The following is a 9,196-nucleotide window of genomic DNA, read 5'->3' as shown; positions in this document are numbered from 1 at the left end:
GGGGGAGGAGGGGGAGACAATAAAGGCATAGAGGTTTAGCCCAATCAAATGGAATAGCAGGAATTAATATTTTTTTTAAGACGTTCTGAGTTACGGAAATATTGACTATGTTAAGTATTTTTATATTTTGTCAGATATTTATGTTTCACTACTTCCATGCTCTTCACCTTCTTTTTTACTTCTCCCATACTTTCTCCTTCATCATCCTCAGCATCAGCATCTTTTTCATCAACTTCTTCTTCACCTTCTTCATCTTCTTCTTCTTCACCTTCTTCGTATTATTCTTTTTTTTACATTCTTCATAGTCTTCTTATTCAACTATTATTCTTCTTCATATTCTACTTCTTCATCTTCTTCATATTCTTCTTCTTCATCATATTCTTATTTGTGATAGGCATTCCTGTAGTTGCTATCTATAAAAGTTTGAACATTACACCTTTCGTTCTGCCCGTCACAAAAGATTTACAACAGGATTTGTCCGCGTTCAGTTTGGCCTGCAGCAGCAGGTCTTTTCCATGGGCACCACGAGGAGGAACGGACTCACCCCCATACACTGCTTAGTCATCTTCTGCTTATAATTTAGATATTATCTTTTGCTCTGATTTTTAGTCTTATGCTTAATGTTCTTCCGCTTTTTGTTCTGCAGCTTCTTGTACTTCTGCTTCTTGGTTTTCTGTCTCTTGTTCTTCTGTATCTTGGTGGTTGTCTTCTCTTCTTTGTCCTCTTGGTCAACTTCTTCAGGGTCATCTTCTTGGTCTTTTCGGGGTGGTCTTCAGGGTCGTCATCTTCGGGGTCCTCGTCTTCAGGGTCGTCGTCTTCGGGGGCCTCGTCTTCGCGGTCTTCGTCATCTTCGGGGTGGTCTTCAGGGTCCTTGTCTTCTTCGGGGTGGTCTTCAGGGTCCTCGTCTTCAGGGTCGTCATCTTCGGGGTCCTCGTCTTCTTCGGGTTGGTCTTCAGGGTCCTCGTCTTCAGGGTCCTCGTCAGGGAGATCCAGAGTGATTACCAAGAACCATTTCAAAAAGCTTGATCTAGGAAATGAAGCAGAAGGTACAAGAAGGCTGAGGAACTACCGAGGACCAGCTGACGGTACTGGAACCCGAATGGGTAGCAGAAGGTACAAGAGCCAATGGAACTACCGAAGACCAGCTGACGGTACTGGAACTCGGTTACTAAGCAGGAGGTACCTGCGCCAGAAAGCACTACCAAGGACTAGCAGACGTTGGTGGAACTTGGATACCGAGAAGGAGGCACCTAATCCAAAGGCACTGCCGAGAACCAGCTGACGGTACTGGAACCCGGATGGGTAGCAGAAGGTACCCATGTAAAAAAAAGTTTCAAGGCCGCGAGCCGGCCGCAGTTACCAAAACCCACAGTCATACAGGGGGTGCTTGTCCTATTGGCACTATGGAACCAGCCTTCATTGCCAGATCACGCAGCCCACATAGGAGTCACCTAAACTGCAGGCACCATAGAGTCGGCTAACCCGACCGCAACATGACAGGACAACGCATTGGAGGCAAAGTGACGTTGACACTACCTGGAAACAGCTGGCATGCTGGAACCAGGCTGGGCAGGAGGGAGTACCCGTGCCAAAGACAATGCCGAGAACGAGCTGACAGTACTGGAACCCGGATGGGTAGTAGAAGGTACAAGAGCAAATGGAACTACCAAGGACCAGCTGACGGTACTGGAACCCGGATGGGTAGCAGAAGGTACAAGAGCCAATGGAACTACCGAAGACCAGCTGACGGTACTGGAACTCGGTTACTAAGCAGGAGGTACCTGTGCCAGAAAGCACTACCAAGGACCGGCAGACGTTGGTGGAACTTGGATACCGAGAAGGAGGCACCTAATCCAAAGGCACTGCCGAGAACCAGCTGACGGTACTGGAACCCGGATGGGTAGCAGAAGGTACCCATGTAAAAAAAAGTTTCAAGGCTGTGAGCCGCCGCAGTTACCAAAACCCACAGTCCTACAGGGGGTGCTTGTCCTATTGGCACTATGGAACCAGCCTTCATTGCCAGATCCCACAGCCCACATAGGAGTCACCTAAACTGCAGGCACCATAGAGTCAGCTAACCCGACCGCAACACGACAGGACAACGCATTGGAGGCAAAGTGACGTTGACACTACCCGGAAACAGCTGGCGTGCTGGAACCAGGCTGGGCAGGAGGGAGTACTCGTGCCAAAGACACTGCTGGGAAACAGCTGGCGGTGCTGGAACCCAGGGTAAATACTAAAAACAGAGTGGAGCAAGAGGCGGAATTGGAGCAACTTTAAAACCTGCAGTAGTGTGAATTTGGACAAAGCAGGAGAATGTGCCGGACACACAGCTGGGGAACAGCTGACGTTACTGAACCCCAATAACACTGGAGCAAGCGTTGACTGTGCAGACGGCACTTCTGAGCAGCAACTAGCAGTATTAGAGCCCAGGGTAAATACTAAAAACAGAGGAGCCAGAGGTGTAATTGGAGCAAGTTTTAAATCAGTAGTACAATGGATGTGGACAAAGCAGGAGAATTTGCCGGACACAAAGCAGGGGAACAGCTGACGTTACTGAACCCCAATAACACTGGAGCAAGCGTTGACTGTGCAGATGGCACATCTGAGCAGCAACTAGCGGTATTGGAGCCCAGGGTAAATACTAAAAACAGAGGAGCCAGAGGTGTAATTGGAGCAACTTTAAAATCTGTAGTAGTGAGAATGTGGACAGAGCAGGAGAAATTGCCGTCCGCACAGCAGGGGAACAGCTGACGTTACTGAACCCCAATAACACGGCAGCAAGTGTTGACTGTGCAGACGGCACTTCCGAGCGCCAACTGGCGGTGTTGGAGCTCAGGGATAATACTGAAAACAGAGGAGCCAGAGGTGTAATTGGAGCAACTTCAAAAATCTGTAGTAGTGAGAATGTGGACAGAGCAGGAGAAATTGCCGTCCGCACAGCAGGGGAACAGCTGACGTTACTGAACCCCAATAACACGGCAGCAAGTGTTGACTGTGCAGACGGCACTTCCGAGCGCCAACTGGCGGTGTTGGAGCTCAGGGATAATACTGAAAACAGAGGAGCCAGAGGTGTAATTGGATCAACTTTAAAATCTGTAGTAGTGAGAATGTGGACAGAGCAGGAGAAATTGCCGTCCGCACAGCAGGGGAACAGCTGACGTTACTGAACCCCAATAACACGGCAGCAAGTGTTGACTGTGCAGACGGCACTTCCGAGCACCAACTGGCGGTGTTGTAGCTCAGGGATAATACTGAAAACAGAGGAGCCAGAGGTGTAATTGGAGCAACTTTAAAATCTGTAGTAGTGAGAATGTGGACAGAGCAGGAGAAATTGCCGTCCGCACAGCAGGGGAACAGCTGATGTTACTGAACCCCAATAACACGGCAGCAAGTGTTGACTGTGCAGACGGCACTTCCGAGCGCCAACTGGCGGTGTTGTAGCTCAGGGATAATACTGAAAACAGAGGAGCCAGAGGTGTAATTGGAGCAACTTTAAAATCTGTAGTAGTGAGAATGTGGACAGAGCAGGAGAAATTGCCGGTCGCACAGCAGGGGAACAGCTGACGTTACTGAACCCCAATAACACGGCAGCAAGTGTTGACTGTGCAGACGGCACTTCCGAGTGCCAGCTGGCGGTGTTGTAGCTCAGGGATAATACTGAAAACAGAGGAGCCAGAGGTGTAATTGGAGCAACTTTAAAATCTGTAGTAGTGAGAATGTGGACAGAGCAGAAGAAATTGCTGTCCGCACAGCAGGGGAACAGCTGACGTTACTGAACCCCAATAACACGGCAGCAAGTGTTGACTGTGCAGACGGCACTTCCGAGCGCCAACTGGCGGTGTTGGAGCTCAGGGATAATACTGAAAACAGAGGAGCCAGAGGTGTAATTGGAGCAACTTTAAAATCTGTAGTAGTGAGAATGTGGACAGAGCAGGAGAAATTGCTGTCCGCACAGTAGGGGAACAGCTGACGTTACTGAACCCCAATAACATGGCAGCAAGTGTTGACTGTGCAGACGGCACTTCCGAGCGCCAACTGGCGGTGTTGGAGCTCAGGGATAATACTGAAAACAGAGGAGCCAGAGGTGTAATTGGAGCAACTTTAAAATCTGTAGTAGTGAGAATGTGGACAGAGCAGGAGAAATAGCCGTCAGCACAGCAGGGGAACAGCTGACGTTACTGAACCCCAATAACACGGCAGCAAGTGTTGACTGTGCAGACGGCACTTCCGAGCGCCAACTGGCGGTGTTGGAGCTCAGGGATAATACTGAAAACAGAGGAGCCAGAGGTGTAATTGGAGCAACTTTAAAATCTGTAGTAGTGAGAATGTGGACAGAGCAGGAGAAATTGCCATCCGCACAGCAGGGGAACAGCTGACGTTACTGAACCCAAATAACATGGCAGCAAGTGTTGACTGTGCAGACGGCACTTCCGAGCGCCAGCTGGCGGTGTTGTAGCTCAGGGATAATACTGAAAACAGAGGAGCCAGAGGTGTAATTGGAGCAACTTTAAAATCTGTAGTAGTGAGAATGTGGACAGAGCAGTAGAAATTGCTGTCCGCACAGCAGGGGAACAGCTGACGTTACTGAACCCCAATAACACGGCAGCAAGTGTTGACTGTGCAGACGGCACTTCCAAGCGCCAACTGGCGGTGTTGGAGCTCAGGGATAATACTGAAAACAGAGGAGCCAGAGGTGTAATTGGAGCAACTTTAAAATCTGTAGTAGTGAGAATGTGGACAGAGCAGGAGAAATTGCCGTCCGCACAGCAGGGGAACAGCTGACGTTACTGAACCCCAATAACATGGCAGCAAGTGTTGACTGTGCAGACGGCACTTCCGAGCGCCAACTGGCAGTGTTGGAGCTCAGGGATAATACTGAAAACAGAGGAGCCTGAGTTGTAATTGGAGCAACTTTAAAATCTGTAGTAGTGAGAATGTGGACAGAGCAGGAGAAATTGCCGTCCGCACAGCAGGGGTACAGCTGACGTTACTGAACCCCAATAACACGGCAGCAAGTGTTGACTGTTCAGACGGCACTTCCGAACACGAACTGGCGGTGTTGGAGCTCAGGGATAATACTGAAAACAGAGGAGCCAGAGGTGTAATTGGAGCAATTTTAAAATCTGTAGTAGTGAGAATGTGGACAGAGCAGGAGAAATTGCCGTCCGCACAGCAGGGGAACAGCTGACGTTACTGAACCCAAATAACATGGCAGCAAGTGTTGACTGTGCAGACGGCACTTCCGAGCGCCAACTGGCAGTGTTGGAGCTCAGGGATAATACTGAAAACAGAGGAGCCTGAGTTGTAATTGGAGCAACTTTAAAATCTGTAATAGTGAGAATGTGGACAGAGCAGGAGAAATTGCTGTCCGCACAGCAGGGGAACAGCTGACGTTACTGAACCCCAATAACACGGCAGCAAGTGTTGACTGTGCAGACGGCACTTCCGAGCGCCAACTGGCGGTGTTGGAGCTCAGGGATAATACTGAAAACATAGGAGCCAGAGGTGTAATTGGAGCAATTTTAAAATCTGTAGTAGTGAGAATGTGGACAGAGCAGGAGAAATTGCCGTCCGCACAGCAGGGGAACAGCTGACGTTACTGAACCCCAAGAACACGGCAGCAAGTGTTGACTGTGCAGACGGCACTTCCGAGCGCCAAATGGCGGTGTTGGAGCTCAGGGATAATACTGAAAACAGAGGAGCCAGAGGTGTAATTGGAGCAACTTTAAAATCTGTAGTAGTGAGAATGTGGACAGAGCAGGAGAAATTGCCGTCCGCACAGCAGGGGAACAGCTGACGTTACTGAACCCCAATAACTCGGCAGCAAGTGTTGACTGTGCAGACGGCACTTCCGAGCGCCAACTGGCGGTGTTGGAGCTCAGGGATAATACTGAAAACAGAGGAGCCAGAGGTGTAATTGGAGCAACTTTAAAATCTGTAGTAGTGAGAATGTGGACAGAGCAGGAGAAATTGCCATCCGCACAGCAGGGCAACAGCTGACGTTACTGAACCCCAATAACATGGCAGCAAGTGTTGACTGTGCAGACGGCACTTCCGAGCGCCAACTGGCAATGTTGGAGCTCAGGGATAATACTGAAAACAGAGGAGCCTGAGTTGTAATTGGAGCAACTTTAAAATCTGTAGTAGTGAGAATGTGGACAGAGCAGGAGAAATTGCCGTCCGCACAGCAGGGGAACAGCTGACGTTACTGAACCCCAATAACACGGCAGCAAGTGTTGACTTTGCAGACGGCACTTCCGAGCGCCAACTGGCGGTGCTGGAGCTCAGGGGCAATACTGAAAACAGAGGAGCCAGAGGTGTAATTGGAGCAATTTTAAAATCTGTAGTAGTGAGAATGTGGACAGAGCAGGAGAAATTGCCGTCCGCACAGCAGGGGAACAGCTGACGTTACTGAACCCCAAGAACACGGCAGCAAGTGTTGACTGTGCAGACGGCACTTCCGAGCGCCAACTGGCGGTGTTGGAGGTCAGGGTTAATACTGAAAACAGAGGAGCCAGAGGTGTAATTGGAGCAACTTTAAAATCTGTAGTAGTGAGAATGTGGACAGAGCAGGAGAAATTGCTGTCCGCACAGCAGGGGAACAGCTGACGTTACTGAACCCCAATAACATGGCAGCAAGTGTTGACTGTGCAGACGGCACTTCCAAGCGCCAACTGGCAGTGTTGGAGCTCAGGGATAATACTGAAAACAGAGGAGCCTAAGTTGTAATTGGAGCAACTTTAAAATCTGTAGTAGTGAGAATGTGGACAGAGCAGGAGAAATTGCCGTCCGCACAGCAGGGGAACAGCTGACGTTACTGAACCCCAATAACACGGCAGCAAGTGTTGACTGTGCAGATGGCACTTCCGAGCGCCAACTGGCGGTGTTGGAGCTCAGGTATAATACTGAAAACAGAGGAGCCAGAGGTGTAATTGGAGCAACTTTAAAATCTGTAGTAGTGAGAATGTGGACAGAGCAGGAGAAATTGCCGTCCGCACAGCAGGGGAACAGCTGACGTTACTGAACCCCAAGAACATGGCCGCAAGTGTTGACTGTGCAGACGGCACTTCCGAGCGCCAACTGGCGGTGTTGGAGCTCAGGGATAATACTGAAAACAGAGGAGCCAGAGGTGTAATTGGAGCAACTTTAAAATCTGTAGTAGTTAGAATGTGGACAGAGCAGGAGAAATTGCGGTCCGCACAGCAGGGGAACAGCTGACGTTACTGAACCCCAATAACACGGCAGCAAGTGTTGACTGTGCAGACGGCACTTCCGAGCGCCAACTGGCGGTGTTGTAGCTCAGGGATAATACTGAAAACAGAAGAGCCAGAGGTGTAATTGGAGCAACTTTAAAATCTGTAGTAGTGAGAATGTGGACAGAGCAGGAGAAATTGCCGTCCGCACAGCAGGGGAACAGCTGACGTTACTGAACCCCAATAACACGGCAGCAAGTGTTGACTTTGCAGACGGCACTTCCGAGCGCCAACTGGCGGTGCTGGAGCTCAGGGGCAATACTGAAAACAGAGGAGCCAGAGGTGTAATTGGAGCAATTTTAAAATCTGTAGTAGTGAGAATGTGGACAGAGCAGGAGAAATTGCCGTCCGCACAGCAGGGGAACAGCTGACGTTACTGAACCCCAAGAACACGGCAGCAAGTGTTGACTGTGCAGACGGCACTTCCGAGCGCCAACTGGCGGTGTTGGAGCTCAGGGATAATACTGAAAACAGAGGAGCCAGAGGTGTAATTGGAGCAACTTTAAAATCTGTAGTAGTGAGAATGTGGACAGAGCAGGAGAAATTGCTGTCCGCACAGCAGGGGAACAGCTGACGTTACTGAACCCCAATAACATGGCAGCAAGTGTTGACTGTGCAGACGGCACTTCCAAGCGCCAACTGGCAGTGTTGGAGCTCAGGGATAATACTGAAAACAGAGGAGCCTAAGTTGTAATTGGAGCAACTTTAAAATCTGTAGTAGTGAGAATGTGGACAGAGCAGGAGAAATTGCCGTCCGCACAGCAGGGGAACAGCTGACGTTACTGAACCCCAATAACACGGCAGCAAGTGTTGACTGTGCAGAAGGCACTTCCGAGCGCCAACTGGCGTTGTTGGAGCTCAGGGATAATACTGAAAACAGAAGAGCCAGAGGTGTAATTGGAGCAACTTTAAAATCTGTAGTAGTGAGAATGTGGACAGAGCAGGAGAAATTGCCGTCCGCACAGCAGGGGAACAGCTGACGTTACTGAACCCCAATAACACGGCAGCAAGTGTTGACTGTGCAGACGGCACTTCCGAGCGCCAACTGGCGGTGTTGGAGCTCAGGGATAATACTGAAAACAGAGGAGCCAGAGGTGTAATTGGAGCAACTTTAAAATCTGTAGTAGTGAGAATGTGGACAGAGCAGGAGAAATTGCCGTCCGCACAGCAGGGGAACAGCTGACGTTACTGAACCCCAATAACACGGCAGCAAGTGTTGACTGTGCAGACGGCACTTCCGAGCGCCAGCTGGCGGTGTTGGAGCTCAGGGATTACAGTTCAGGTGGTAGAAACATGAACACAACAGGAGACCTGGATACTGTTGCCAACCAATTATTTATTCTGGAAGAGGACTGGCAAATTCATGAGAGATCCAGGCCTTGTTCATTTTGAGAAAAGTAAGCCGGTCAACGTTATCGGAGGATAGTCGCATGCGACCGTCTGTTAGTACACCACCTGCGGCACTAAAGACACGTTCCGATAATACACTAGCAGCAGGGCAAGCTAGCACCTCCAATGCATACTGACTAAGCTCTGGCTATGTATACAGCTTACAGACCCAAAACTTGAAGGGAGAAGAGCCGTCTGGGAGTACACTAAGAGGGCAAGACAAGTAGTCTGTCACCATCTGACGGAAACGTTGCCTCCTGCTGACTGGAGCCGTCTGTGATGGTGTAGACATTTGTGGCGGCGGGGACACAAAACTTTGCCACATTTCGGCCATACTGGTCTTGCCTTGTGCTGAGGCGCTGCTTCTGCTCCCTCTTTGTGCAGAGCTTCCTCCACTGCCTCGACGCACTGAGCTGCTTTGTAAAGCACTAACAGCACTGCTCTCGGTTGGAATGGAGAACATGATGGAATGCACCAGTGCGTCTTGGTACTCCCGCATTTTACGCTCCCGGTTCAATGGTGTTATGAGGCTTTGTAAGTTGTCCCGGTAG

The sequence above is a fragment of the Phyllobates terribilis genome, unplaced genomic scaffold, assembly GCF_046119375.1.
Source record: "Phyllobates terribilis strain yellow unplaced genomic scaffold, ASM4611937v1 Scaffold_5__5_contigs__length_657084704, whole genome shotgun sequence".
In the NCBI taxonomy this organism is placed as follows: Eukaryota; Metazoa; Chordata; class Amphibia; order Anura; family Dendrobatidae; genus Phyllobates; species Phyllobates terribilis.
The sequence above is the reverse complement of the archived record's forward strand: the minus strand, read 5'-3'. Positions refer to the sequence as shown.